This window comes from Mesoplodon densirostris, chromosome 17 (genome assembly GCF_025265405.1).
Source record: "Mesoplodon densirostris isolate mMesDen1 chromosome 17, mMesDen1 primary haplotype, whole genome shotgun sequence".
In the NCBI taxonomy this organism is placed as follows: Eukaryota; Metazoa; Chordata; class Mammalia; order Artiodactyla; family Ziphiidae; genus Mesoplodon; species Mesoplodon densirostris.
This window is the reverse complement of record NC_082677.1, coordinates 48,829,340-48,839,204: the sequence shown is the minus strand read 5'-3', so window position 1 is coordinate 48,839,204 and position 9,865 is coordinate 48,829,340.

Sequence of the window (9,865 nt, the reverse complement as noted above, 5' to 3'; positions counted from 1 at the left end):
CAAAGAAAGCCCTTGGCTCAAACGCTGGGTGATGGATTTGATTAGAATAAATTTAAGGTGCATGTTTAAATTTATCTTTTGAATTTGAAAGGCAAGTTTTTTTCATAATATAGTTTTACACTATTTTCACTGAAGATGTCTGTTTTGCTTATTATGAGTTTAATGAGCTTCACCTGGCTGGCCTGGGCATTAACCACTGTTCGTAACAACATTTCTGTGGGAAAATGTGTTTCAAGTTTCAAACACTTGACTTAAATGTAAACTTTTGGAAAATACTTGGTTCTCAAGTTGGAAAATGTATTCGTGAGCATTTAGTTTCTAAAAAGAAATAGATTATCCCCAAGCTCATCAAGCAAAACCCAAATATTTTCAGATATTCTGCTACCAAGACAGGTTAACATACATACCAGATTTATGTGGAAAGAAGGCAAGATAGTCACATTAAATTAAAGGCGTTGAAATTTCCATCATGCTGGTGCTTCGTTTTTAAAAGTACTTAAGCAGAATTATCTTTTCAAATAATTATTTATTTATTTATTATTATTTTTTAATTTTTGGCTGCATTGGGTCTTTGTTGCTGCGTGCAGGCTTTCTCTAGTTGCAGCGAGTGGGGGCTGCTCTTCATTGTGGTGCGTGGGCTTCTCATTGTGGTGGCTTCTCTTGTTGTGGAGCACGGGCTCTAGGTGTGCAGGCTTCAGTAGTTGTGGCACGCGGGCTCAGTAGTTGTGGCACGCGGGCTTAGCTGCTCCACGGCATGTGGGATCTTCCCGGACCAGGGATTGAACCCATGTCCCCTGCATTGGCAGGCAGATTCTTAACCACTGCGCCACCAGGGAAGTCCCTCAAATAATTAAAAAAAATTATTTTGTACTTTAGATTTTAAAAAATAAACTTTGTTTCTTTCAAGTTTTAGATATAGAAAAATTGCGAAGCTAGTACAGAAAGTTCCCATATACCCCACACCATTTCCCCTATTAACATCTTATGGTACATTTGTTATAATTGATGAACCACTGTTGATACATTAGGTTTCCTCGGTTTATACCTAATATATTTTTCTGTTCCAGGATCCCATCTAGAACATGATATTACATTTAGTCATCATGTCTCCTTAAGCTTCTCTTGTCTGCGACAGTTTCTCAGACTTTCCTTATCTTTGTTGACCTTGGCAGTTTTGAGGAGTACTCAAACTGGTCAGGTATGTTGTAGGATGTGCCTCATTTGGGATCACAGATAGAAAGTGCATTTTCCTCACTTCATATCAAGGGTACATACTAGCAACATGAGTTATGAGTGTTCATGTGGATGTTGATAACCTAGCTGAAGTAATGATTGTTTCTCCACTGTAAAGTTACTTGTCTACCTGCTTTTTTCCATACTTTACTCTTGGAAGGAAGTCACTACCTGCAGGCTATACTTAAGGAATGTGGAGTTATGTTCCCCTTCTTTTTTGGTGACGTAGCTACATATTTTATTTGGAATTCTTCTGGGAAAGAGATTCGTCTCTTCTCCCCATTATTAATGTACTCAGTCATTTATCTATAACAGTACAAACTCATGGATATTTATTTTATACTTGGGGTTACATTTTTTCCTCAAGTCAAGTCATTCCAACTTTGACTCTTGGGAGCTCTTTCATTTGGCTCCTGTGCCCCTTTGACACACCCCGCCAACTTAAAAAAAAATTTTGGGGCACTACTTTCTGACACTTAACACTACAAGATGCTCCAGGCTCACCTTGTGGGTTTTTTTTTTTTTTTTTTTTTTTTTGCGGTACGCGGGCCTCTCACTGTTGTGGCCTCTTCCATTGCAGAGCACAGGCTCTGGACACACAGGCTCAGCGGCCATGGCTCACGGGCCCAGCCACTCCGCGGCATACGGGATCCTCCCGGACCGGGGCACATTCCCGTGTCCCCTGCATCGGCAGGTGGACTCTCAACCACTGTGCCACCAGGGAAGCCCTCACCTTGTGTATTTGAATCAGTCATTTCTCCCAAAGACCCTCATTCTTTTTATTAGACAGTGGTACTAGAAACCAAGGTCTGGGTGCTAGATAGGTTATGTATTGTAGATTTTGAAATCATTAAAACTTAGAAGTCTTTCATGATATTTGTATGTCAAATCATTATGCTGTACACTTAAACTTATATGGTACTGTATGTCAGTTATAGGTCAATAAAACAGGAAGAAAAAAAACTTTAAAAATTAAAAAAAAAACCTTAGAAGTCTGATGCACAACATGGTGACTATAGTTAACAATATTGTACTATATATTTGAAAGTTGCTAAGAGAGTAGATCTTAAAAGTTGTCACCACAAGAAAAAAAATGTAACTATGTGAGGTGATGGATGTTAACTTATTGTGGTAATCATTCCCCAATATATACATATATCAGATCATTATGTGCACATTAAATTAATACAATGTTATATACCAATTATAGCTCAGTAAAACTGGGGGGAAATTTAGAAATCTGAAAGAAAGAGTTATGCTGCTGGGATAGGTCCGACCACAAAGCGCAGCTCATGTTTTAGGATTGGTGAAAATGACGACCTGATCTCAGCTAATGTTATAATCCCTTCAGTTTACCATTTGAACTAGCTAACAAACAGGGCAAGATAATATATATGAGATCATGGATGCAAGAGAGTGCATGTGTCTTCCCGGTGAGATGGGCTAAATAAGATAGTTGGTATGGTGGCTAGAGAGGGCTCCAGGCTCCTTCTGTGTAGTTGACCAGCCATTCTCAACACATGGCTTCCATCTTGTGAAAAACATGGCTGCTCCAGTTTCTATCATCATGCCTACATACCAGCCAGCAGAAGCGAGGGAAGGAGACGGGAGGGCATACTTCTCCGTATAAACTCACGTCGTGAGTGTTACACACCCCATTCTACTCACATCCCATTGGAAGAACCTATTCATATAGCCACTTCTAACTGCCAAGGAGACTAGAAAATGTCTAGCGGGGTAGCTGTGTGCCCAGTTGCTATGCTACAGGGAGAAAAGGGATTCTAAGGAAAACCAGCCATCATTGCTAGTCTTCCTCCTTGTCCACCAACTACAGGCATCCTTCCTTCCACTTGCAGAACATGTTTGTCCTTCCCAAGGGAACACAATCCCAAAGTCCCACCGTTCTGCATCCAGCCACAAACAGAACCTCTCTTCCAAAGGGAAGTTTGCTCCATCTCTGCACATAAACCTAGCCTGAGCTTCTCTCTCTCGTAGAATTTTGCCGAAAGTGGCAAGACGGAGCCAACACATCAGTGTTCTGCCATTTTTTCTAGTTAGTTCCTCTAGTGCAGTGGTTCTTACCTGGGAGCAGTCTAACTCCTATAAGGGGCATGAGGGAATGTATGAGGAAGTTCTTGATTGTTATATTGCCTGGGGCTGGTATATAAGATCATTGAATCATTTTCAGTTCATACTGCTGGCATTCTATGGGTGGGGGGCTCTACATCCTACAATGCCTAGGGTATTCTTGACCAACAAAAAGTTATTCTACCCCAAATGCCAAGAGGACCTATGTGAAGAGACACTGCCTTAGAGCTATAGGCTCTGTAAGCACGTGGTCTGCAACTTACGTATCATATGGTGATAGTTTTATCAGATGTTTTGCCATAGCCTGAGTCACCACCGTTCCCGTCCACAGTATCCTCACCACCTGTTGCCTGACTGCCAGTGCCTCCTGTTACACGTTTTATTCCAGTAGCATCTCACTTTTAGGTACAAATTACATGTTAGGTTATCAGCTGCTGTGGTAGTAATCCCAAAATGACAATGGTTTAAATTAGACAAAATTATTTATCATGTCTGAGCTGTTTGTTCTTCTTGAAGACATCAAGGACCTACACTTCTGTCTTACAACTCTACTGTTCTTACTGTACAGCTTCTTCAACAAGTTCAGGGTGGTTGTACCAACTCCTGGCTTCACACACAAATTCCACTAGAAGGGATGCTTTAAGGGCACGATCCAGAAGTTGCCCTCATCTGGCAACAACCCATATGACTGTGGACAAGGGAACAGATAAATAAAGAGGGGTATGTTTTCACAATGGAATATTGTACTGAGAGAAAATAAATGAGCAAAAAGTATACACAACATCATAAATTAATCTTAGTAACATAATACTGAAAATATGTATGTAAAAACATAAAGATAAATAAAAGGGAATGAAAAGCAAAACCAAGATGATTGGTTACCTCTAGGTTTCAAGACAGGGAGAAGTTAGAGGCAGGATAGAAGAGGAACCCACAGTAGATGTAAATTACTGGTAATGTCCAATTATTCATGTTGGGAAATAAGTTCATGGTGTTTATTATATCACTAAATAAACATAAAATACATTAAAATAAAAGAGAGCTAGGTTTAGACCAATGATGAAAGTGTGCCACAAGCCCAGAACTACAATTAAATGATTAATCCAGTATTCGTCTGTGCTTCTGAAGTAATAACAAACAAACATGCAGTAAACCTATGATACATAGCATTTTGCTAGATGATGTAGTTGGGTCTACTAGTCCAACATCTCAAGAAACTCAATCCATCCAATGATCTTGCCTCAGGAGGAATGATTCATGCTGACAAAATTCAGTGAAGATGGGCATATAACTCAAAATATTTATTTATTTATTTACACTGAAAATATAATGGCTAAGTAGTCTATAGTAGTTATATTGTTCGTTCATTCAACAGATATTTATTGAACATCTCTGAAGTATCAGACACTTTGCTAATCACTTGGCATATAGTGGTGAACAGACAGTTTTCACAGGGCTTATAATCTATTGGGGGAGTCAGATATTTAATAACTAATAATAAAAATCAGCGGGTCAGCCTATTACACAATGTGGTAGAATGGAGAATTTTTTATCCATTAAAAAATATATTTATTTATTTGGCTGTGCCAGGTCTTAGTTGTGGCACACGGGATCTTTAGTTGTGGCCTGCAGACTCTTAGTTGCAGCATGTGGGATCTAGTTCCCTGACCAGCGATTGAACCCGGGCCCCCTGCATTGGGAGTGCAGAGTCTTAGCCAGTGGACCACCAGGGAAGTCCCCCTAATATCCATTTTGAAGACTGAACAAATTGAGTTAGTGATGTGACCTTGGGCAGGAGGTCTTCATGCCTTCCTGGAAGGATTTCCTCAGTGCTGTGGACCAGTGACAGCTGTGTCTCCCATTCTTCTCTTTCCAGTAAGTAAATGAATAAGTAAGTAAATGCGATTGAATTCTTCCTTGTGTTCTCCTGTCTCTGCTCCACCAATGTATGTTGGGTGTGTAGGGGGTGGGCAGATATGTTGACTTTGGGTTCCAACATGGACCTGTATTTGGATATGATCGAGACAACTGTGCATCAAATGGAGGTCCTGCACTTTGATAAAGATTTTTGAAATTTGTCAGTTTTCTGTCTCATTTGTCCTTTTTTTTTTTTTTTTTTTTTTTTTTTTGTGGTACGTGGGCCTCTCAATGTTGTGGCCTCTCCCATTGCGGCCTCTCCCATTGCGGAGCACAGGCTCCGGACGCGCAGGCTCAGCGGCCATGGCTCACGGGCCCAGCTGCTCCGCGGCATGTGGGATCTTCCCAGACCAGGGCACGAACCCATGTCCCCTGCATCGGCAGGCGGATTCTCAACCACTGCGCCACCAGGGAAGCCCTCATTTGTCCTTTTATGGGCAGTAAGTGGCAGAATTACTATTTTACAATTAAAATTGCTGGCTCTCTTAAAATTAGAGACTAACATAATATTTGAAATGAAACAAAATACCACTTTTATTTGATAATACAAATTCTTTAAGAATCTCCCAAATATAAAAACATTGTTACGTATTACCTATCTTGTGGTCATTTTTGATGCAACAAGCAAACTTTAGTAGTATTACAGTGCTTAAAATTACAGGTTGATTGTTCAATATACAGTGATTTAAAGTTTTATATTGAACTAAATAAGTAATGAACAGGAAATGTTTTTAAAATCCTGAAGTGCTGGAGGTAGGTAATAAAAATTTTAAGACAAACTTTTTTTACAGTGAAATTTTCAACTGACTGCAGGTACTATTTTCTTGTTCCAAATGAAACATTTAACAAATAAGTGATGTGGGCAGTTTTATACATTTCTATTAATTCATTGAAAGAGATATCTGTACCCCCAAGTTCACCACATAGTCTAAGCATTACATGCTCAGAACAAATGTGTAGTGTTTTCTGTGTGTGGGAATAAAAGTGCCTGTGGATATTTGAAGGCCAGAGGGGCAACCTCAGGCAGAAGTGACCAGCTATTTCCTCAGCTGTAAAACAGGGATAACAACTCCTGGGGTTGCTGTAAAAACTGAACACCATATGTAAAACATAGTAGACCCTGAAAATATATTAACACTCCTTGAGAAATGCAAATCAGAAGGGCGCTCAATGAACTTGAAACCAGAGAAAGGGGAATTACAATGCGCCCACCTTCATGGATAAGGTGTATCTGTCCAGGAGGCCAAAGTACATCTGACAACCGGTCCATCTAGTGCTTAGTGATAAATTGACTAATTTTCATTTTCCAGTATTAACTGCTTGCCCTTTTTTTCACTCTTCTTTCTTTAGACATGTTACATACTCAATCGTTTTCTTCCTTCCTTTATGGCTTACCTGAAAACTTTTGGAATGTCTGGCAATAATACCTGCAATAAGAGAGTTAGAAAAACACTGGGGAAGTTTAGGACACATTAAAATAAGAGTAGGAAAATAGTATAGCCAAGTTCAGTGCAGAGAAACATACACATAGAATACTATCCTGCACAATGGTTTAGATTGGGTTGCAAATAACTATTCGTTTTCTAAAGTTAAAAAAACGAAACAGAAAAACAACCCCCAACCACTCATGCGAGGCATGGTAAGATCAAAGTAAAACATATAGTTCAAGATACACCTAATTTAGCTAGAAGAGATCTGAATTTTGTCTGTGGGTCCTGTCTGATACAGAGTGTACGCTACAATGGGTCAGATGTGATCCTGGGCAACATCATGACAGCAACTAGAAGAGAATTCCTTATTAATGGTCTGTAAGGTTGACTACACCATTGTAACCAAAATCAGAACAAGGTGTAATTACAATCAATTGTACAGATTTCTTGATTTACAATGCTTAGGAAATCCTTAAGTTTTCATTAGTAATGCATTTAGAAGCTATATCTTATGTTGAGGTGCATATGATTAATCCTCAAATTAAGTGATTCTTTTAAAAGTAGATTAGGGGGTTGTGTTGGGGGTACTCAAGACCACCCTTAGTTTTGGTAATTCATTAGGAGCACTCACAAGACAGCATTAGTCATACTGATGGCTATAGTTAATTACAGTGAAAGGATACAAAGTATAAGCAGCAAAGAGGAAAGGCACATGGGGCTAAATCTGGGGTAAACACATGCAAGCTTCCAAGATTCCTCTCCCAGGGAAGTCATGTAGGCTGTGCTTAATCTCTCACCCAACGAGTTGTGACAAATTGTGTGAAATGTTGCCAACCAAGAAAGCTCATGAGAGACTCAATACCCAGATTTTTTTATTGGGAGCTTATCATATAGGCCCCCCTGCCTGTCATGTACCGGAATTTCAGACTCCCAGAAGGAATGCAGAGGGTTCCTTCCATAACTACATTGTTTGTACAAACAATTTAGGCACAGTTAGCCACTCTCATATCAGTCATGGTGGGAGCACTCCTGGAATCCAAGTTCCCAGATGCCAACCAAGGGCCAACCTTGTCAGCTGGCCTTTTTAAGTATACGCAGTCAGGAGTGCTATGTTAACTCTTTTCTGCACAGGGATAATTAAACACATCTAAAAAGTACAGCGGTAACTTGCTAAATAGCTTCTTATATATTGCCTAAAGAAGTAATCTACTTGTTTTTGTGCTAATTCATTCACGTTAATATTAATTCTCATGAAATGAATGATCTAGTATAAATTTAGGCTATACATTCTACTGTACTGATGAAGAATTTAAGAGTTTAAGTATTAAGGTTTTCAAATTTGAATAAGAAACTTATGTGCCATCATTTAAATGGAATTTTACTATTTCACCTGTCATTCTCCAATGAGTGTGCTGATGTTACTAGTCCTGTATTTGATAAGGGGATCTGCTAGCTATTGATTTAACCACCCTTTCACAGTACACAGAAATACCGAATATTACAACTCGCATAGCTTGATTAACTTGATCCTGATTTACGCTCTTTTGAATTCCAAGTACCATAGGAGAAAATAGCTATTAATCTTTGGCTAGTTACTATTTCAACATATGAAGAACATTTGTTAAAGAAAAGCACTTACATGTCTCATTGTGTTTCACACTTCTGTGCCAAGGTAAAGGGCAAAGAAATATTTAAGATGTGCTATTAAAGAACTGTTATTATCAAGAACATAACCGCAGGGTGTAGGCAGATTTTAGATGCTAAGCCATGATGACTAAGCAACAGGTTGGAGGAATTCAGACAGATATTAACGTTCTGGCCCATAGGAGTTTCCAAATGAATGGCAGGGCAAATGGGAAACCCTAGAGAAGCAGACTGTTTACTGTCTCCTTCCAACATGTGCAGACCCCGTCATGCTGTAGAAGCAGCAGCTTAGTTTGGGGGATGAGGAAAGACAGTATATTTTATTTCTTGCTAAAAACACCACTCATAGTTGGGCGTGAAAAACCCCTTGCTTTCTAGTATAGACATCTAACCATTCATCATTTATATACTTGATGTCTCCTCTGTAGCACATATACCAAGAGCCAAGGATACTGAGGTGAATGAAATTGATCATGCCCTTGAGGAGGTAAGTTTTTTTGTGGCAGTGGTTTTCAGTACTATAGGGTGACTACAAATCAGCTGAGGAGTTTGTTCCTACCCATAAACATTTAGGTATTGATCAGGGAAAGATTAGCTATTTATTAATCATTGTTGGAGTTGGGTGATGTGTATATTTGGGTTTGTTATACCATTGTCTTTTTTATTTGTATGAAAATTTCCATATAACTTACTTTTTGTGTGTGTGTGTGGTACGCGGGCCTCTCACTGCTGTGGCCTCTCCTGTTGCAGAGCACAGGCTCCGGACGCGCAGGCTCAGCAGCCATGGCTCACGGGCCCAGCCGCTCCGTGGCCTGTGGGATCTTCCCAGACCGGGGCACGAACCCGTGTCCCCTGCATCGGCAGGCAGACGCTCAACCACTGTGCCACCAGGGAAGCCCAACTTATTTTTTATATACTGAGAATTTACCATGTTTTATTAAAAAGTCAAAAGATATTAGTATCTTTAGTTTACAAATGTACTTGTTCTTTCTCCAAGATGGGAGACCAAGATACATCATAGAGCAATTTTTATCACACAGCTGGCCTCAATCATTCATACTGCCATATCTAAAGTATACTTTGAGGGCTTCCCTGGTGGCTCAGTGGTTGAGAGTCCGCCTGCCAATGCAGGGGACATGGGTTTGTGCCCCGGTCCGGGAAGATCCCACATGCCGTGGAGCAGCTGGGCCCGTGAGCCATGGCTGCTGAGCCTGCGCGTCCGGAGCCTGTGCTCCGCAACGGGAGAGGCCACAGCAGTGAGAGGCCCGAGTACCGCAAAACAAACAAACAAACAAAAACGTATACTTTGAGCCAGATAATGTGCTTTTTCTACTTTGATTTGTGATACATGAATTGGTAAGCAGTTTGTTCCGTAATAGGCAGTAAAAGAAGCTTGTTTGACTCCAACAAATTTCTAAAAGTAGTTTTACATGCAAATCATTAGGAAAAACTAACTTGACTAAAACATTTAAAAAGAAATTGGCAATAAGACTGAGGGATATGTAAGGTGAACAGAATAAATAATCTAAACATTAAAACTCTCCCAAGTCATG